Here is a 21,894-nt window from a genome sequence, read left to right as displayed (position 1 = left end):
TGCCAGATATTGAATATAGAATAGTACAGCGCAATACAGGCCCTTCAGCCCACAATGTTGTGGTGTCCCTTAAACTCTCCATCCCATATTACCCCCCACCTTAAAGGGTGTAAAGGTGTGAGGGAAGAGAAGTCAGTGCAGTTACAATTGCAAGTGAGAAGGTGCTCAAAAAGCTGAAGGACCTGAAGGTACATGTCACTCGGACCAGATGTACTGCACCCTACGGTTCTGAAAGAGATAGCAATAGAGATTGTGAGGGCATTAGTAATTATCTTTCAAAATCATTGGATTCTAGCATGGTGCCAGATAACTGGAAAACTGCAAATGTCAGCCCACTCTTTAAGACTCCAGGAAAGCAACAGAAATGAAATTATAGACCAGTTAGCCTGAACTCAGTGGTTGGGAAGTTGTTGGAGTCAATTGTTAAGGATGAAGTTCTCGAGTACTTGGAAACACAGAACAAGATAGGACAAATACTGCATGGTTTCCTTAAGGGAAAATCTTGCCCGATGAACCTGTTGGAATTCTTTGAGAAGATTACATGTAGGATAGATAAAGGGGATGCTGCCATGTTGTATATTTGGACTTTCAGAAGGCCTTTGACAAGGTGCCACATATGAGGCTGCTTACCACATTAAGAGCCCATGGTATTACAGGAAAGTTACAAGCATTGACTGATTGGGAGAAGGCAGCGAGTGGTAATAAAAGGATCCTTTTCTGGTTGCTTGCCAGTAAGTAGTGGTGTTCTGCAGGAGTCAGTGTTACGACCGCTTCTTTTTATGCTGTATATCAATGATATAGATGATGAAATAGATGGCTTTGTTGTCAAGTTTGCAGATGATATGAAGACTGGTGGAGGGGCAGGTAGTGTTGAGGAAATGGGTCGGCTGCAGAAGGACTTAAACAGATCAGGAGATGGGCAGGAGAGTAGCGAATGAAATACAATGTCAGAAAATGCATGGTCATGCTCTTTGGTAGTAGAAATAAATGTGTAGACTTTCTAAATGGGCAGAAAATCCAAAAATCTGAGATGCCAAGGGAATTGGCAGTCCTCGTGCAGAACAACCTAAAGGTTAACTTGTAGATAGAGCTGGTGGTGAGGAAGGCAAATACTATAATTAACATTCCTTTCAAGGGGTCTCAAATATAAGAGCAGGGATGTGATGTTGAGGCTTTATAAGGCACTGGTGAGACCTCACCTTGACGACAGTGAACAATTTTGGGCTCCTCATCTCAGAAAAGATGTAGTGGCATTGGAGAGGGTTCAGAGGAGGTGCATAAGGATGATTCCAGGATTGAGAGTGTTAGCCTCTGAGAAATGTTTGATAGCTCTGGGTCTGTACTCACTGGAATTTAGAAAGATGAGGGGGGATCTCATTGAAACCTTTCAAATGTTGAATGGACTAGACAGAGAAGATGTGGAAAAGACGTTTCCCATTTCCCATGGCGAGGGAGTCTAAGACAAGTGGGCACAGCCTCAGGGTAGAGGGGCGCCCATTTAAAACAGAGATGCAGAGAAATTTCTTTAGCCAGAGTGTGGTGAATTTGTGGAATTTATTACCAGAGGCAGCTGTGGGGGCCAGGTCGTTGGGTGTATTTAAGGCAGAGTTTGATAGTTTCTTGACTGGATGGGGTATCAAAGGCTTCAGGAAAAAGGCCGAGGAGTGAGGTTGAGGAGGAGAAACAAGGGTCAGCCATGATTGAATGGTGGGGCAGACTCGATAGGCCAAATGGCCTAATTCTGCTGCTATGTCTTATGGTCTTACTCAGTAAATCCAAGAATCACAACATAATAAATGAAAGACCGCACCCAACCCAGTAACCAAATAACCAATGTGTAAATGACAACAATGTGTGCAAATACAAGAGATAAAATAATAATAATCATAGAGAAATGAGAAATAAATAGAGAACATAAGATGCAGAGGTTGTGGAAGTGAGTCAACAGAAACAGACAATAGGTGCAGGAGTAGGCCATTCGGCCCTTCGAGCCAGCACTGCCATTCACTGTGATCATGGCTGGTCATCCACCATCAGTACCCCATTCCTGCCTTCTCCCCATATCCCTTGACTCCACTATCTTTAACAGCTCTATCTAACCCTTTCCTGAAAGCATCCAGAGAATTGGCCTCCACTGCCTTCTGAGGCAGAGAATTCCACAGATCCACAACTCTCTGGGTGAAAAAGTTTTTCCTGAACTCCGTTGTAAATGGCCTACCCCTTATTCTTATACTGTGGCCTCTGGTTCTGGACTCCCCCAACATCGGGGACATGTTTCCTGCCTCTAGTGTGTGCAATCCCTTAATAATCTTATACATTTCAATCAGATCCCCTCTCATCCTTCTAAATTCCAGTGTATACAAGCGCAGTCGCTCCAATCTTTCAACATATGATAGCCCTGCCATCCCGGGAATTAACCTCGTAATTGTGGGAAACAGTTTGTGATGAGTTAAGTGAAGTTAAACCGAGTTATCTCCACTGGTTCTGGTTTAAGGTGACACTGGTGAATCTCTTTTTCTAGTAAATGAATAGCCTGTAACTTCCCTTTGGACTTAGAGGCAATTTGATGTGGCAGAACGGAGGTGAGGCAGCGGACCCGTCACTGACAGTGAGGAAGACACGAAGTTCGTTTGATATAAACGCCGGGCCCAAATGGAAAAGTCAGGTACAGGCCAAATGGAAGCAGCGGGGACCAGGCCCCAGATCATATCGAAGCAACTGAACCCAGTGTTTGGATGATGATTTCGGTGCCAGGCCAGATTGAAATGGTCAGTGTGTTGGGCCCGAGGCCAGGGACCAGCCGGTTCAGCTCGTTGCTCCTTTCTGTGCTGAACTAAGCATCTGTGGACGGACTCTCTGAGGATTTCAGTTCAAAATGCTACAGTATTTGCTTGTGTTTATTGTTTGCATGATTTATTTTCCTTTCTGCACATTGGGTGTTTGACAGTCTTATTTTATCAGTGGGTTCTTTTGGCTTTCTTTGTTTTATGGCAGCCTGTTTGGAACGAACCTCAAGTTTGTAGAATATAAACATACATTGATAATAAATGTACTTTGAACTTTGGTTCAAAAACCTGATGGTTGAGGGATTAAATATGGTGAAAAATTTAACAAAATTCCAAACTGATGCTTTTTTAATTACAGGCCAGGATGCAGAAGAGTGGAAAATGACAAATATTCTTTCCCTTTTTAGGAACTGCAATAGGGACAAGACAGGAAACTATACCCTGGTGACTCATACATTAGTGGTGGGGATATTTTGGAAATGATGGCACACACTCAGTGATTCAGGATCAGTTTCTGCCCCTCTGCCATCCGATTCCTAAACAGACACTGAAGCTTTGGACACTACCTCGCTTTTTAAAACACATATATTTTATATCAGTTTCTGCACTATTTTTACTATTTAATATACATATAAATTATTGACTGTAATTTATTTATTCATAGAACACATAGAAATCTACAGCACAATGTTGCGCTGACCATGTCACCTACTCTTGAAACTGCCTAGGATTTCCCTAGTGCAGAACCCTCTATTTTTCTAAGCTCCATGTACCTGTGTAAGAGGCTCTTAAAAAACGCTATTTTATCCGCTTCCACCACCATCGCCAGCAGTGCATTCCACACATCCACCACTCTGTGTGAAAAACTTACCCCTAACAACCCCTCAGTACCTATTTCCAGGCACCTTAAATCTATGCCCCATCGTGTTAGCCATTTCAGCCCTGGGAAAGGACCTCTGACTATCAACAAGATTAATGTCTCTCATCATCTTGTACACCTCTCTCAGGTCACTTCTCATCCTCCATTGTTCCATGGAGAAAAGACCAAGTTCACTCAACCTATTCTCACAAGGCATGCTCTCCAATCCAGGCAACATCCTTGTAAATCTTCTCTGCACTCCTCTTCACATTCTTCCTGTAGTGAGGTGACCAGAACTGAACACAGAACTCCAAGTGGGGTCTGACCAAGGGCTTTACCTCACAGCTCTTGAACTCAATCCCACAATCTCCTGTCGCACTCACTTCAATAATAAATAAATGCTTTGAGACGGTGGGCAAGGACTACATCTGCAGTGTGCTGACACGAACACGGGACCCCCAATTTGCCTACTGACACAACCGATCAACAGCTGATGCAATAGTCACAGCTCTGCACATTGCCCGTGGAGAAGAGGGATGCTTACGTCAGAATGTTGTTCTTGGACTACACTTGAGCATTCAACACCATAATTCCCTCCAGCCTCAACAAGAAGCTTAGAGACATCAGCCTTCATCCTGCCTTCTGTAGCTGGATCCTGGACTTCCTGTCAGATTGCTGGCAGGTGGTAAGAGTGGGCTCCCTCGCCGCTGTCCCTCTGACCCACAACACAGGTGCCCCTCAGGGCTGTGTACTGAGCTCCCTTCTTTACTCTCTCTACTCCCATGACTGTGTCGCCACCCACAGCTCCAATCTGCTGATTACATTTGCTGACGACACTGCACAGATTGGCCTAATTTCAAATAATTATGAGGCAACCTACAGAGAAGAAATCATCACCCTGACACAGTGGTGTCAAGAAAACAACCTCTCCGACAATATCGCAAAAACAAAGCAGCTGGTTGTGAACTACAGGATGAATGGAGACATTTATTGACATCAATGGATCTGGGGTTGAGAGGGTGAACACCTTTAAGCTCCTCGGCATAAACATCACCAAGGATCACACGTGGTCTGTGCTTACCGGCTGTGTGGGGAAACGGCACAACAGCGCATCTTTCACCTCAGACGGTTGAAGAAATTTGGTGTGGAACCCAAATCGTAAAAACTTTCTATAGGGGCACGATTGACAGCATCCTGACTGGCTTTTTAAAACTAAAGGGAATAGTTTTAAGGTCACAGTGAAAAGGGGATCTGAAGTGTAAATACTTCACACAGAGAATAATTGGTATCCCGAATGAGCCGCCGGAGGTGTGGGGGGCAGAAACCCATAAAGTCTCTGTTCATGAAAACTTCCCCGGAACCTGTCGTTCACTGTGTACATCCTGCCCTGGCTTAACCTCCCAAAATAGAGTCACTGGTTTATACAGAACTGAAACAGTCCTTTCCGTACAACTCATCCACGCCGACCAAGTTGTCGACCTGAACTCGTCCCATCTGCCTGCATTAGGGCCGTATCCCTCTCAACCTTTCCCATCCATGTGACTGTGCAAATATGTTTTAAATATTGTACCTGAGGCAGAGAGCCGGTGCAGTGAGGCGCTGACAGACACTCACTGTTCCGCGGGCAGGAAGAGGAGAGGCGGATCCCACAGCGGAGCCGAAACCCCAACAAGTAGAGACCGACTCCACTTCTCTGCAGAGCCGTCCTGTCCATCCCGGATTTACCGCCCAGCCCCGGACCGGGCCGTTTCCCAGGAAACGATGTCGGTGAAGGAGGGCCCTCTGTGACGTCAGCTCGCCATTGTCGTATTCATATTGTGTCACGTGCCGGAGGGGCGGCGGGAGCTGTCAATCACTGGATCAGCTGGGGAACTTGCGAACATTGTAAATAGAATGGGGACTGTGGGAGATTTCCGGCATCGGTGTCCCACCCCCACAGAAATCGAGTGTGTTATAGACAGTAATATTCATATTTTAATTTGACTCTTCACGGTCTTAGAAATATTTAATGTTTGTATAGTGTATATTTTTGTGTGGATAAACTTTTGTAATTTTCGGCAAAACACGTTGTAACTGGATCACTGAACACTCCGTGAAAAAAGAGCGTCACGAAAAAATATTGTCAAAGTCAAAAGTTAAACCCAGGCAAGTTGTTATTATAGTATTTATATGTCACCATATAGTTCAAAGTACAATTTATTCTGACAGTACATACGTGAAACCAGATACTGTACAACCTACTTGGAGGTAGGTACAGAGGAGATGTCAGGGGTAAGTTTTTTACGCAGAGAGTGGTGAGTGCGTGGAATGGGCTGCCGGCGGCCGTGGTGCAGGCGGAAACGACAGGGTTTTTAAAGAGACTCCTGGATGGATATATGGAGCTTGGAAAAATAGAGGACTATGGATAAGCCAAGGTAGTTCTAAGGAAAGGACATGTTCGGCACAACTTTGTGGGCCGAAGGGCCGGCATTGTGCTGTAGGTTTTCTATGTTTCTACAACCCTGAGAGTCCTTTTCTGTGGGCATTCTTAACAAAATCTACAGAACAATAACTGTAAATTGTAAATATGAGGAACGATAAACTGTAAGCAAACTGTGCAAACGAAGAAAGATAAATTACAATAAATAACGAGTATGACATAACAATATAACAGAGCTCTTAAATAAGTGTATTTATCCCCTTTTGTTCAGGACACTGATGGTTGAGGGGTAGTAACTGTTCTTGAACCTGGTGGTGTGAGTCCTGAGGTACCTGTACCTTCTACCTGATGGCAGCAGTGAGAAAAGAGCATTGCCTGGGTGGTGAGGATCTTTGACGATGGACGCTGCTTTCCTACGGCAATGATTCATGTAGATGTGCTCAGTGGTTGTGAGGGTTTCACCCGTGATATACCGGGCCGAATCCACTACCCTTTGTAGGATTTGCCACCTCCGGTATGGAATCCCGTTGGTCATGATGCATATGCCTTGGGGTGGATTTGACCCCATGATGCACGAAAGAAAGGGAATTCTGAAGTATGAGTGAGTGCCCTGATTATGTGTCTGAATGGTCACGTGAGAGTCACTGTCCTGGACATCTAAGAGAACTCCGGTGGCCTGTGTGTTCACACATGGAGCAGACAGAATGAAGTGTGTTGAGCAGTGGGTGGAATGGAAGAAGGGAGCGCTTGCAGAAGTACAGATATAAGGAGAAAGGTGTGAGGAAACTTTCAGCTGCCCTGTGGTGTTCACCTGGAGCGAAATGCAAAAATAATTGGTTGCTTCTCACAGTAAGAGCAAAGAAGATGAAATAAAGTTAGAGAAAAAAGCCTCAGAAAGAACAGGAAAATGTAATCGGGTCTACCTCAGTGTGTAACAAGACACAACTCGTACCAATGTCTGAGTAGGAAGTAGTAGGAACCTGCTGTACCCCTGCCTCCCACAGGTACGGTTACAACAAAGCCCACCCCAGTCGTGTCTCCTGAGTACTCGACGAGGCAGGTGTAAACCTCTCACTAGCACGATGGCAGAATGAGCAATATGGAGACTTTTATGCACTCTGAACTAAAATGGTGTGTTATATTGAAGTGTTTCCTTCACACTCCACAGTGACATATGATAGACAGTATTGCACAAAAAGCAGATGCGCACGTTAATGAATTTATAAAGTAGACAAGCAAAATATTTCAGAAGTTCACGGATTTACTCCATCGTAATGAATGTTATTGTAAATGATGAGTAAATTAGCCCAGGTTAAATAAAATGCAGACTGTTACTTGTCTGAGGTGAAAAGAGGTAAGTAAAATTCTGAGTGGTTTACAATAATTCCAGATGAAATCAAGTGATTCAAACTGTTTCTTTCTTTCTTTTTAAATCTTTTTTTATTGAATTAGTACACAAAAGGTAAAACATACATAAACTAATACATTGTTGCGATATAAATTTACAGGAGATATTAATGCATAAAAAACAATACAAACAGTGCATTTTAGTTATAAAATAATGAGGTAATATAGTAGTATACTAATTTTCCATATATATCAATAAAGAGAAGAAAACCCCCAAAAAAAGACCCCCCCCAAAAAAAACACCGTGCAACTAACCTAAAAAGCAAAGCAAAGCAATAGGCTAACTAGGTATCAAGTAGACTTAAACAACTTAAACAATCACGTCCTCAAACCCGACCTCCATTAATAACCGTTAAAAACCAAGAAGGAAATGTAAATATTATCAAAGAGAGAAAAAAAGTTACATTAAATGAAAATGTTGAATAAAAGATCTCCAGATCTGTTCAAATTCTACTGAAGTATCATAAAGATTACTTCTGACTTTTTCCCAATCTAAAGATAGTATCGTTTGAGAAAACAAAAAAAAAAACGTAGTTGGGGCATTAATCTCCTTCCAATGTTGTAAAATACATCTTTTCGCCATTAAAGTAAGAAATACAATCATTCTACGGGCTGAAGGGGAAAGATTACTGGAAGATTCAAACTGTTAAGGGAATGGATAATATTTGTGTGAGGACTGGAGACTCCCTGGACTGTTCTACCACTGTCTCATTAATATTGACCATTGTATAAAAATATTGTGACAGTTGCCCGTTATTTTATTAATTAATTTGATTAATTATTTATTAATTTGAACGTTATTTTAACTTGTATTCTGTTTTATATTTAATAAAATAACAGTAACCACATTGTTTTTGATCATTACTAGATTAACTTCTGTTTACAGTTTAACTCTTACTTTCAACATTACCTGCCTTACATGCTTTTGACTTGTCACCCACTTGTGACTGGTATTATTTTTGTTTTGAAAAGCGTATAGCATTGTTTAGAAAAAGCTATTCTAACTGTATGGATTTTGCATTTCTTTGATTCACTTTAACAAACATGGGGATGTTGGCGGTGGACACAGTAGGGGTAAAAGATGGAGACAGCCTGGCCACCGAACTCAAAGATACCCTCAGCGCCAAGACAACTTTGATAACAGTCAGTTTCAGCCTCCATCGCCATCACCACCACAGACTATGAAGCTTACTTTAATTTATCCTTTCCCAATCTGTACTGTAGAATCTGTACAATTGTAATTCTGCCCATTGTAAGATAGCACCAGATGTAAGCTGGTATGTCAATGTTTGGCATTGATAGCTTCTTCTCCTGATCCGACACTGGGAGAAATGTTAGTGGGTATGTGGTTTGTGTGCTTCATGTCACAGGCGAGGCAGCACAGCTCATGTTCCACTAAAACAACATGACCCTTAGTTATGAATGCATGTTGGTCGAGTTGTTGAGTGTGCTGTAGGGGGCCCAGACATTCGGAAGGTGGGTTAACAGTGCAGTCTCTACCCCTCAATTGTACTGAGTTTGTTTCTGTTTACCACTTTGATAAGAAGATTAGAGCTGTGAAGGGAGCACTGGACCGCACTGCCCAGAGAAATCACACTTGCCAATGGAACTGCTTTCAACGATGGCAATAAACTTCTCATCATGGACTGCATAAATCCTCAGCTCTGAAGCTGCTTCATGAGGATGAGGGTGAAGTCTGTTACTGCAACTACGGGGTAATAGGATCAGATTTAGGTAACAGTACGTGCAATGTCCATGTCACCAGTAATCCTGTAACTTCTGTTAATGGCACTTACAATATTGGATGGCAGGCTCACTGCTGTTTGCCAGGAGTATGCTCTTTGTCTTTAAATTGAGCCTTTGGCCTGAACAGAAGCTGTCAAATACTTATTGATATTTGGAGTCTGTAGTAGAAAATACTAACACCTGCCAGCATTGAAGCATGAAGGAGACTGATGAGTGTAACTGGATTCTAGTGTTCCTGTTCTGGGGACCTACCAGACGAGATCATGAAAACATAGAAAACACAGAAAATAGGTGCAGGAGTAGGCCATTCGGCCCTTCAAGCCGGCACCGCCATTTATTATGATCATGGCTGATCATCCAACTCAGAACCCTGCACCAGCCTTCCCTCCATACCCTCTGATCCCCCTAGCCACAAGGGCCATATCTAACTCCCTCTTAAATACAGCCAATGAACTGGCCTCAACTGTTTCCTGTGGCAGAGAATTCCACAGATTCACCACTATCTGTGTGAAGATGTTTTTCCTAATCTCAGTCCTAAAAGGCTTCGCCTTTATCCTCAAACCGTGACCCCTCGTTCTGGACTTCCCCAACATCGGGAACAATCTTCCTGCATCTAGCCTGTCCAATCCCTTAAGGATTTTTTACGTTTCAATCAGATCCTCCCTCAATCTTCTAAATTCCAACGAGTACAAGCCTAGTTCATCTAGTCTTTTTCATATGAAAGTCCTGCCATCCCAGGAATCAATCTGGTCAACCTTCTTTGTACTCCCTCTATGGCAAGGATGTCTTTCCTCAGATTAGGGGACCAAAACTGCACACAATACTCCAGGTGTGGTCTCACCAAGGCCTTGTACAACTGCAGTAGTACCTCCCTGCTCCTGTACTCGAATCCTCTTGCTATAAATGCCAGCATACCATTCGCCTTTTGCACCACCTGCTGTACCTGCATGTCCACTTTCAATGACTGGTGTATAATGACACCCAGGTCTCGTTCCACCTCCCCTTTTCCTAATCGGCCGCCATTCAGATAATAATCTGATCTCCTATTTTTGCCATCAAAGTGGATAACTTCACATTTATCCACATTAAATTGCATCTGCCATGAATTTGCCCACTCACCCAATCTATCCAAGTCGCCCTGCATCCTCTTAGCATCCTCCTCACAGCTAACACTGCCGCCCAGCTTCGTGTCATCCGCAAACTTGGAGATGCTGCATTTAATTCCCTCATCCAAGTCATTAATATAAATTGTAAACAACTGGGGTCCCAGCACTGAGCCTTGCAGTACCCCACTAGTCACTGCCTGCCATTCTGAAAAGGTCCCGTTTATTCCCACTCTTTGCTTCCTGTCTGCTAACCAATTCTCTATCCACATCAATACCATACCCCCAACACCGTGTGCTTTAAGTTTGCACACTAATCTCCTGTGTGGGACCTTGTCAAAAGCCTTTTGAAAATCCAAATATACCACATCCACTGGTTCTCCCCTATCCAGTCTACTAGTTACATCCTCAAAAAATTCAATGACCCCAGTGTTGCAGTGATCGGCTAACAACACTGCTGTAGTGCTGCATGATACAAGTCTGGTCATCAAAGACATTTCTAACAAAGTGGCAGCAAGCTGCATCATGGCCTTTCAAATCTGAACAGCATTAAACTTCCTGTTGGCCGAGAGGGGAGGAACTTGTGTCATTATTGGACTGAAATAATGCAAAACATCGTCGATTTTATCCGTGCAGATCCTGTTAGAAGCTGTTAAAGTGAAGAAGTTTGGGCAGGAGTTACATACGACTCTATCATCACCTTTGGAACCCTTCTGATTAGCCTCATTCTCTGCCAGGAAGTTTGTGCAACTCCAGTGCACAGTGGGCAAGTGGTTTATATTCTTGCTGGTGTTGAAACTTGTTTAAGTTTATTACTGAGAGCACTCTGTGGAGAGAGGACCCGAAGGACAGCTGCCTCCTATCGTTCAGCAATCCTACTCTGCAGACAGACGATGACAGGATCACTGGGGAGACTCGAATTTTCTGTGCAATTCAGCTGCATCCACAATTCATGTGGTCCTTTACAGGACGCAAAGGGAAGTGGGGACTGTGGATGTTACAGCAAGTCAAGTTAATGTAGCGCCTTGGCAAGGATAGTTCACAGATAGTGTGCAGTCAACCCAGGGAAGAAAGGTCTTTGAAGAGCAGAGTTTCCCTTTGCATAGCAGGGGACTGGAGCCATTTTGCACACCAAAACAAGATGAGGATGCAATCGATGTGTTCCAGGGTGACACTTAATATTGGTCACACACAAGAGAAATCTGCAGATGCTGGAAATCCAAGTAACACACACAAAATGCTGAAGGAACTCAGCAGACCAAGCAAATCGATGGAAAAGAGTAAACAGTCGACGTTTCCGACCGGCACACTTCGTCTGGACTGATATTAGTTAGTTACCTTACTACTGTGGTGGGACCATGCGGGAATTCATAGTCGACAACAAAAGCCCCGGATTAATATGCCCGGAATGATGGACTCAGTGTAACAACGAACAAGTAACAAAGAACGGTGCTGAGATATAGATTCTCAGGGGATTCTTGAGGAAAGAGGTTGACAATAACACCACTTTCTTCTCGGAAGGATCACAGCAGCCCGAGCAATTCCATCCTTCCCAATGCCCAATGAACTGGATAGCGCAAACACAAATTCTTTGTCCGCTTTTATTTGTCTTTTGAATTCAATATTCCCGTTGAATAATGTAGTAAAATTCATCTCTCCCCGTCGGGTAATTGAACCCCGTCTCCTGCGTGACAGGCGGGGATACTAACCACTATACTAACGAGGAATTGCAGTTAATAGCTCATGTCATGCACATTTAAGAGTACAGGAGGGTGAACAGAATTACCTTGATGTTTCTCAGCTGTAATACTGGAGCCTTTCACTCGTGTCCCTCCCACAGCAGTGTCTCAGTTTGCTCCAGCGATTCAGTCACCTGTTGTGTTCAAGGATTAGCGAAAGGAACTGCTCTCATTCGAGCCCAAATCCGTGTTGTTGGAATCAACATTTTTAATCACAGTTATATATTTATATTTCTGCTTTTTTAATGCGACAGGCGGGAAACGATATGTAGCGAATCGAATTCTGAACCAATCACTCCCACTTCATTGAAACACTGGGTGTTGTGTATCTCCGGTCTGTCGGAGGATGGCGACCTCAACCGGACATAACAGGAACTGCACCAGAGTGAGGAATCACAGTGACCACGTTCAGAAAACAGCTCAAACCACAGTCATACACTTCTAGCGTCCGAGTGGTTCAACCCTGACAATCCGCGTACGAATTCCCGAAGTTACTTAAATCGATGGGTGAGTGTAAAATTATTATTCACCTTGGGGTGGCCAGTGGATCAAGGACTGAAGTGCTGTCCCTTGCATTTTCACAGTGAACTGATCCGTGCAGCTTCCTGCTCGCACTCCAACTCAGATTGCCACAGCCAACTAGGACACATCAAAACATGTCGGATGATGTGTTCACACTGAGTGGTGTCAGTCTACTCACCATCCACTCTGTCTATTTATACACAATGGGATCTCTCTCAGCCCCCTCCCTCATTACTAGAGTAAATAAAACTCTTTATTGTGATACACAAATGTAATATAGATTCACAGAATCATGCGACCCTAAAACAAGCCTTTCGGCCCACAATGTCCGCGTTGACAATCAACTACCAATCACACCAGAAAAGAGCTCGCTTACTAGCTATTCTCTTCGGTGTCTTGATGATTCAGGTGGTCGCCCAGACAATTCTCTAATGTTGTGAGTGTACCTGCCTCACCAGTCACTCAGGCATGGGTTCCAGTTTCCAAAAACATCCGCATAACGTTCTCCATGTGATGCTCTCTAAGTTTACACACGTCAGGACAGTTTTCTACTATCCTGATAGGCCCGGGTTAATTTGATATGACCTCCGTCACCTCCAGAGCTCTCCATGGAAACAATCGTCAATCCATCGGCCGAATGGACGCCCATGGGCCCAGCACGCTGCCGCTGTGCCTCTCTGCTGTTGTCTGAACGTGGTGACGCGCTGCTCCGTCGTGGACGTTGCTCATTCTTCTCTTCATTTTCATTTGTCGATTCTTTGCTGACGTCACATCGTTTCATAGAGACACAGAAAACCTACAGCACAATACAGGCCCTTCGGCCCACAATGCTGTGCCGAACATGTCGTTATCTTAATAATTACCTACGGTTACCCATTGCCCTCTATTTTTCTAAGCTCCAATAGAGGGTTTCCTTTATAAGTGTTTCCTTTATTAACTGTTCTTTGTTGATTTATTTCGCTCCTTTCTCTCTGCTTTTCATCTCGTATTTGCTATAACCCTGCCCCCTCCTGATATTATCTCTGTGCTGTCTGTCCTCCGACGCATTCGGAGACCTCGTTCCCGACATATCAGCAATGAATGTGTTTCACATTATTTACTGAACCTAGTTTCAGTGGCCCTGCTGTCACACATTCTGTTCATAAAACCATAAGAGCATAAGGCAAAGGAGCAGAAGTCAGCCATTCGGCCCATCGGGTCTGCTCCGCCATTTTATCATGAGCTGATCCATTCCTCCATTTAGTCCCACTCCCCTGCTTTCTCACCATAACCTTTGATGCCCTGGCTACTCAGATACCTATCAATCTCTGCCTTAAATACGCCCAATGACTTGGCCTCCACTGCTGCCCATGGCAACAAGTTCCATAGATTCACCACCCTCTGACATAAAAAAAAATCTTCGCATTTCTGTTCTGAATGGGCGCCCTTCAATCCTTATGTCATGCCCTCTAGTACTAGACTCCCCCATCATGGGAAACAACTTTGCCACATCCACTCTGTCCATACTTTTCAACATTCGAAATGTTTCTATGAGGTCTCCCCTCATTCTTCTAAACTCCAAGGAATACAGTCCAAGAGCGGATAAACGCTGCTCATATGTTAACCCTCTCATTCCCGGAATCATTCTTCCACCGTGTCTCTTCCGCGTTCTTTCTCTTTGTTTCCTGGCAGCTCTTCGGCATAAATATCAATGGACAGCGGCTGAGCTGCAGCTGAATTAACCCGAAGTAGACTCTTTCCTCCTGTGGCTTCTATCGCCGTCTGAGGAAGGTAGACTCAAACAAACCCGCTCTCCTGCCTGCCTCAGGAAAGATATCTTTAACGACCGAGGGGATGGGGCAGAGGATCATAAGGTTTGTCCGGTCAGGAGAGCCTAATGAATCTTGGCCGATACTCTCTGGAATAATCCTATTCCTTTGCATAATCACAGAGCCACAAGATCGGGAGTCGGGTCCAATTCTGAAGAAGTACGGCTCAATAGGAAAGCAGTCCAGTCCATGTTGGCAGCAGATGCTCGGATCTTTCCTGTAATGCCGTAGGCTCTAATATTGTTTAGCTACTTTATCTGCGGCCCTTGACAAATGCCTTTTAAAATCCAAGTAAACAACATCCACTGATGCTCCTTTGTCCATCTTGCCTGTTATTTCCCGAATTAATTCCAGCAGATTAATCAAGCAAGATTTCCCCTGAAAGAAACCATGTAGGCCGGCCTATTTGAACAGGTGTCTCCACGCACCCAGAAACCTCATGGACTCCAGCATTTTCCCAACCATAACAGCCCTGATAACCGGCCTGTAGTGTTCTGTATTTTGCTTCCCTTCTGTCGAGAAGAACAAAATCAGATTAACAATTTTCTATTTCTCTGAACCATTTCAGAAGCCCGTGATTCCTGAAAGATCACCATTAACTCTTCCACGATCTCGTAATCTCCTTTCAGAAACCCGCGGTGCAGTCCATCTGGTCAGGTGACCTTGCGGTCTGTCAGCTTCCAGACACCTTCTCCTTAATAATAGCAACTACACTCACTTACATCCCTTACCCCTCTCGAATTTCTGGCATACTGCTTGTATCCTCAACATAACAGACGGACGCATAATGCCTAATAATTTCGCCCGCCATTTATTTGTCCTCTATTACTACCTCCTATTTCCAGCTTCCGATGCCCGCTCTAACAGTTCTGTTAACTTTCTATATATAGAAACATTGAAACATAGAAAGCCTGCAGCACAATACAGGTCATTCGGCCCATAATGCTGTGCCGAACATGGACTTACTTTTGAAATTACCTCGGGTGATCCATAGTCCTCTATTTTCTAAGCACCATGTACCTCTCCAAGAGCCTATTAAAATACCCTAATGCATCAGGCTCCACCACCGTCGCCGGCAGCCAATTCCACGCACTTACCACACTCTGCGTAAAGAAAACTTACTCCTGACTTCTCATCTGTACCTACTTCCAAACACCTGAAAACGGTGTGAGCCATTTCAACCCTGGGAAAAAAACCTCTGACTATCCACACGATCAATGCCTCTTATCATCTTATACACCTCTATCAGGTTACCTCTCATCCCCCGTCGCTCCAAGGAGAAAAGGTCGAGTTCACTCAATCTGTAAGTTATAAGTGTGAAGTGGTTCATTTTGATGGGTTAAATATGATGGAAGAATATAGTATTAATGGTAAGACTCTTGGCAGTGTGGAGGATCAAAAGGATCTTGGGGTCTGACTCCATCGGACCCTCAAAGCATGTCTTGGGGATCATGTCTTATGAGAATAGGTTTAATGAACTCGGCCTTTTTACCTTGGAGCGACGGAGGATGAGAGGTGACCTGATAGAGGTGGATAAGGTGATGAGAGACATTGATAATGTGGATAGTCAGAGGTATTTTCCTAGGGCTGAAATGGTTGCCACAAGAGGACACAGGTTTAAGGTGCTGGGGTGTAGGTACAGAGGAGATGAAGCGGTAAGGTTTTTACTCAGAGATTGGTGAGTGCGTGCAATGGGCTGCCGCCAAAGGTGGTGGAGGCGGATACGACAGGGTCTTTTAAGAGACTTTTGGATAGGTACATGAAGCTTAGAAAAATAGTGGGCTATCGGTAAACCTAGTCATTTCTAAGGTAGGGACATGTTCGGCACAGGTTTGTGGATCGAACGGCCTGTATTGTGCTGTAGGTTTTCTATGTCTCTATGCTTTTATTCTCATAAAGCACGCTCGGCAATCCAGGCAACATCCCTGTAAATCTCCTCTGCACCCTTTCTATACTTTCCACATCCTTCCTGTAGTGAGGTGACCAGAACTGATCACAGTACTCCAAGTGGGGTCTGATCAGGGTCCTATATAGCTGTAACATTACCTGTCGGCTCCTGAACTCAATCCCACGGTTGATGAAGTTAAATACAATCGTATGTCTTCTTAACCACACAGTCAACCTGCAAATGATTATATCACGCTGTGTTTTGTGCAGTTTTCTACACCACCCGTGAAATGCAGACTGATAAACACAGAACAATAAATACGACGTTGAGGAAACATAAACAACAGAAGTGCGAACAATTCTGTACACCTGAACCCAGGCGCTGATGGGATACGGTCATAAGACCGTAAGAGAAGGCAGCAGAGTCAGTCTGCCCATTCCATCTTGGCTGAATTATTATCCTCATCGACTCCATTCTCACGCCTTCTCTCCACAGTCTTTGACTTCCTTACTGAGCAAGTAACTACCACCCTCCGCGTTAGGCATACCAAGTGACTCGGACTCCATCGCCGTCGACAGCAAAGAATTCCACAGACTCACCGCCCTCCGGCTCAAGACAATTTCCTTTGACCTTTGTCAGATTTGAGATGCTCATAAAATCTGTTATATCAGCAATATCACAGACAAAGTGCTGGAAGAACTCAGCGGACTGTCTGGGTATTGCCTTGTATTTGCAGCATCTGCACATTTTCTCGTGTTTGTACATCAAGAACGTCGTTATTTGACGCTTTCTATCCCGACCTTGTTTTCTCTGTTGTATTTTTCTTCGTATCTGTGTTGCCAGACTGTTTGTGTGTGCGACCAGGAGGGAGTTGCAGGACTGAAGGACAGCACTGAGGGACACGAGATATGGGTCGTTCAGGGGCGCTGGTCTCCATTTGTAGCGCAATAATGATCAAACAATAAACAATGAAATCTGTAAAAAGTAGCTCTTCCTTGACAAATGTAGAGTTTAAAATTAAATCTACCGGCCTCATTGCCACCAAAGACTCTGCTGAAGTAATGCCCAAGAATTGTGATGTGTTGGTCTTCAATCGTCCAATGTTTACATCAGAGGCAATGGTGTTTAATTAAAGTGTTTGTTCACGTGCTCGTCACTAAGACAATTAGTGAAGTGTTTGACCGTATCGCTGGAGATTGAGACTCTGTTTGAATCGAGGTCGTTTTTAATGCATCAGCTCAGCGTGTCTAACGGAGCTGTGAATTCAGGAACAAGAGAAATCACAGATTCTCACTGAAATGGTGTATCCAGTCATCTGGCGAATAGAAGACGTTTACTATCCTTTTATTACAGCCTTTGGGATTCCGGGTAAGCCGCGGTGTCAGCTGCCGTTGGTGGAAGTTCAAGTTTAATTCCAATGTTGTGATTGTGATATGTGAAAAGCCGCCTCACAACATCGATTGTTAGTCTTAAAAACGCAACAACAGGAATTCTGCAGATGCTGGAAATTCAAGCAACACAGATCAAAGTTGCTGGTGAACGCAGCAGGCCAGGCATCATATCTAGGAAGAGGTACAGTCGACGTTTCAGGCCGAGACCCTTCGTCAGGACTAACTGAAGGAAGAGTGGTAAGAGATTTGAAAGTGGGAGGGGGAGGGGGAGATTCTCACTCCATCCTCCCGCCACCCCACTAGGAATAGGGTTCCCCTGGTCCTCACCTACCACCCCACCAGCCTCCGGGTCCAACATATTATTCTCCGTAACTTCCGCCACCTCCAACGGTATTCCACCACTAAGCACATCTTTCCCTTCCCACCTCTTTCTGCTTTCCGCAGGGATCGCTCCCTACGCGACTCCCTTGTCCATTCGTCCCCACCATCCCTCCCCACTGATCTCCCTCCTTGTAAGCGGAACAAGTGCTACACATGCCCTTACACTTCCTCCCTTAACACCATTCAGGGCCCCAAACAGTCCTTCCAGGTGAGGCAACACTTCACCTGTGAGTCGGCTGGGGTAATATACTGCGTCCGGTGCTCCCGATGTGGCCTTCTATATATTGGCGAGACCCAACACAGACTGGGAGTCCGCTTTGCTGAACACCTACGGTCTGTCCGCCAGAGAAAGCAGGATCTCCCAGTGACCACACATTTTAATTCCACGTCCCATTCCCATTCTGATATGTCTATCCACGGCCTCCGCTACTGTAAAGATGAAGCCACACTCAGGTTGGAGGAACAACACCTTATATTCCGTCTGGGTAGCCTCCAACCTGATGGCATGAACATCGACTTCTCTAACTTTCGCTAATGCCCCACCTCCCCCTTGTACCCCATCCGTCATTTATTTTTACACACACATTCTTTCTCTCACTCTTGCTTTTCTCCCTCTATCCCTCTGACTATACCCCTTGCCCATCCTCTGGTTCCCCTCCCCCCCCCCCGTCTTTCTCCCCGGACATTCTGTCCCATGATCCTCTCGTATCCCTTTTGCCTATCACCTGTCCAGCTCTTGGCTCCATCCCTCCCCCTCCTGTCTTCTCCTATCATTTTGGATCTCCCCCTCCCCCTCCCACTTTCAAATCTCTTACCACTCTTCGTCAGTTAGTCCTGACGAAGGGTCTGGGACTGAAACGTCGACTGTACCTCTTCCTAGAGATGCTGCCTGGCCTGCTGCGTTCACCAGCAACTTTGATGTGTGTTGATCGATTGTTAGTCACCATCTTCCAACCCCGGAATAGACCATTCATAGTCTCCTTTTCCAGTTTGTCTCTGTGGCGCAATCGGTCAGCGCGTTCGGCTGTTAACCGAAAGGTTGGTGGTCCGAGCCCACCCAGGGACGGAGGTAACCCGGCAGTTTTTGCGGCGCGTTTTATTGCCAGCTGGGTAACGCTGTGCTGTCCGGAGACCCTGCGACTGCCGCATTAACTTCAGTGGGAATTAAAATATTTTCTGAAAGCTTCTCTTTCACACTATTCCTAGAGATCAAATCATTACACAGCGTATTGAGAAAGAACAATGTTAAGCAATAACAGAATGCAGAATGAAATGTAACTGCGACAGAGACAGCACAGTGCGGGTAAACAATCAGGTGCCGCATCATAACGGGTAGATTGTGAGGTCAAGACTCCATCTTATCGACTCGGGCACCATCCAATGGACATAACGGCGGAGTCCACGAGCCTGTAGTACGTGCTGTCCTGCACCTTCAGCCGGATAGAAGAAGGGGAAAGAGAGAGTACAGTATCCGGGGCGCATGGTATATTTTTGTCAGGAGTGTGTAAGTTACATACTCCTTCACCATTCTCTTTGACCATAAGTGTATATTTCCTCGAGCGACATCCTTGGAACTAACGGACTTGCCGGGTCTAATGTCGTGGTTTTGATTTAATTTTGGATCATTCAGTTGGAGTTTAATTGTTTTCATCCCATATAGGTCCTCGATCTTTTTATTTTCATTATGGATGTCCAATCCCTATACACGTCCAGCAAACCACCCACCCCCGCACCAGGAAGGTCTCAAATCTCTCCGCTTCCATCAGGAAACCAGACCCAACCAGCTCTCCTCCACCACCATTCATCTCCGTCTGGCGGAACTTGTCCTCCCACTTCCTTTCAACACAAGATGAGCCATGGACACCTGCATGGGTCCCAGCTGTGCCTGCCTGTGTGTCGGCTACGTGGAACAGTCTATGTTCCCAGCCTACACTGGTGTCGCTCCCTAACTTTCCCTACACTATGTAAATGACGGCATTGCTACCTCTTTCTGCACCCATGTGGAACTCGTCCACTTCATCAGCTTTGCCTGCAACTTCCACCCTGCCCAAAAGTTTACCTGTCCCATATCCGACAGTTCCCTCCGTTTTCTCCACCTCTCTGTCTCTATCTCTGAAGACAGCTTGTCTACTGATGTCTATTATAACCACACAGACTCTCTCAGCTACCTGGACTATACCGCTTCGCACCCCATTACATGTAAAAATGCCCGCCCCTTCTCTCAATTCCTCCGTCTCCGCTGCATCTGCCTTCAGGATAAGTCCTTTCATTCAACAGCAAAGGAGAAATTCGTCTTTTTTCAAAGAAAGGGGCTTCCGTTCCTCCACCATGACAGCAGCTCTCAACAGAATCTCTTCCATTTTGCTCACGTCTGCCCCCACCGCATCCTCGCTCCCTCCCCCAGGGAGAGGGTTTGTCTTGTCCTCACCTACCTCACCCACCCCAGCCTCCGCCTCCAGCACACAATTCTCTGTAATTCCCGCCATCTCCGGCGGGATCCCACCACCAAACACATCTTTCTCTCCCCCCTCTACGTTCTGCTCTCTGCAGGGATCCCATGTGAATCCCATGTGTGTCCGTCCCTCCCACTGATCTCTCTCCTGGCACTTATCCTTGCAAGTGAAACAAGTGTTACACCTGTCCCTACACATCCTCCCTCAGTACCATTCAGGGCCCCAAGCAATCCTTCCAGGTAAGGCGACACTTCAGCTGTGAGTCTTTTAGGGTCATCTACTGTATCCAGTGCTCCTGGTGTAGCCTCATGTATATCGGTGAGACCCGATACGGATTAGGAGACTACATCGCCGAGCACCTACACTCCCTCCACCAGAACAAGAGCGATCTCCCAGTGGCCACCCATTTTAATTCCACTTCCCATTCCAATTCCGACATGGCAGCCCATGGCCTCCAGTATTGTCGCGATGAAGCCACACTCAGGGTGGAAGACCAAAACATTATATTCCATCTGGGTAGCTTCCAACCTGATGGCATGAACATCGATTTCTCAAACTTCCGGTAATGCACCCTCCTTCACGAAGCCCCATTCTCTTTTCTCTCTCTGACCTTATCTGTTACCTGCCCATCACCTCCCTCTGGTGTTCCTCCCCCTTTTCTTTCTTCCATGGCCTCCTCTCCTTCCCTATTCTCCAGCCCAGTGTCTCTTTCACCAACCAAAGTTTCAGGTCTTTAATTTACCAGCCACCTCCCCACCCCCACCGGTTTCAAATATCACCTCGTGTTTCTTCCTCCCCTCACCGTCTAACTCTGACTCCTCATCGGTTTTTGCTCCAGTCCGGATGAAGGGACTCGGCCCGAAACGTCGACTGTATTTTTCCCACAGATGCTGCCTGGCCTGCTGAGTTCCTCCAACATTTTCTGTGTTGCTTGGATTTCCATCATCTGTAGATTTTCTCTTTGTGCCTCTATCGATGTCGCTCTACACTAACATATTCATATGCCTATCTAAACACATTGTATATCTTCCGTCTCTGAACCTGACAGCCCGTTCCAAGCACCCACCCCACTCTGTCTGAAACCGTGACCCGCATATCTTTAAACTCTCTCCTACCTTAAATTCATTCCCGCTGGAATTTCAAACCCCTACCCTGGGAAACCAATTCTGACTATCTGCCCAGTCTATGTCTCTCATCGAGTCAGGAAGCGAGCAAACAGCATCACTGTAGACCCACCACACCCTGGACATCACCTGTTCCAACTCCTTCCTTCTGGTAGGCGCTTTAGATCACTGTATGCCAGGACCCGTAGGTACAGGAACAGTTTCTTTCCGTCTGCCATCAGTCTTATGAACACTTGAATTTTAGTCTATTATAAACGAAGTCCACCTG

General features: G+C 45.3%; 1 protein-coding gene across 1 annotated transcript in view; it reads left to right on the top strand.

Moving 5' to 3' along the window:
* The window catches only part of LOC140189355 (uncharacterized), a 944,498-nt gene that overhangs the window by 35,891 nt on the left and 886,713 nt on the right, over positions 1–21,894 (top strand). The gene's annotated exons all lie outside the window — the stretch shown is intronic.

The sequence above is a fragment of the Mobula birostris genome, chromosome 28 (assembly GCF_030028105.1).
Source record: "Mobula birostris isolate sMobBir1 chromosome 28, sMobBir1.hap1, whole genome shotgun sequence".
NCBI classification, from domain to species: Eukaryota; Metazoa; Chordata; class Chondrichthyes; order Myliobatiformes; family Myliobatidae; genus Mobula; species Mobula birostris.
The sequence above is the reverse complement of the archived record's forward strand: the minus strand, read 5'-3'. Positions and strand labels throughout refer to the sequence as shown.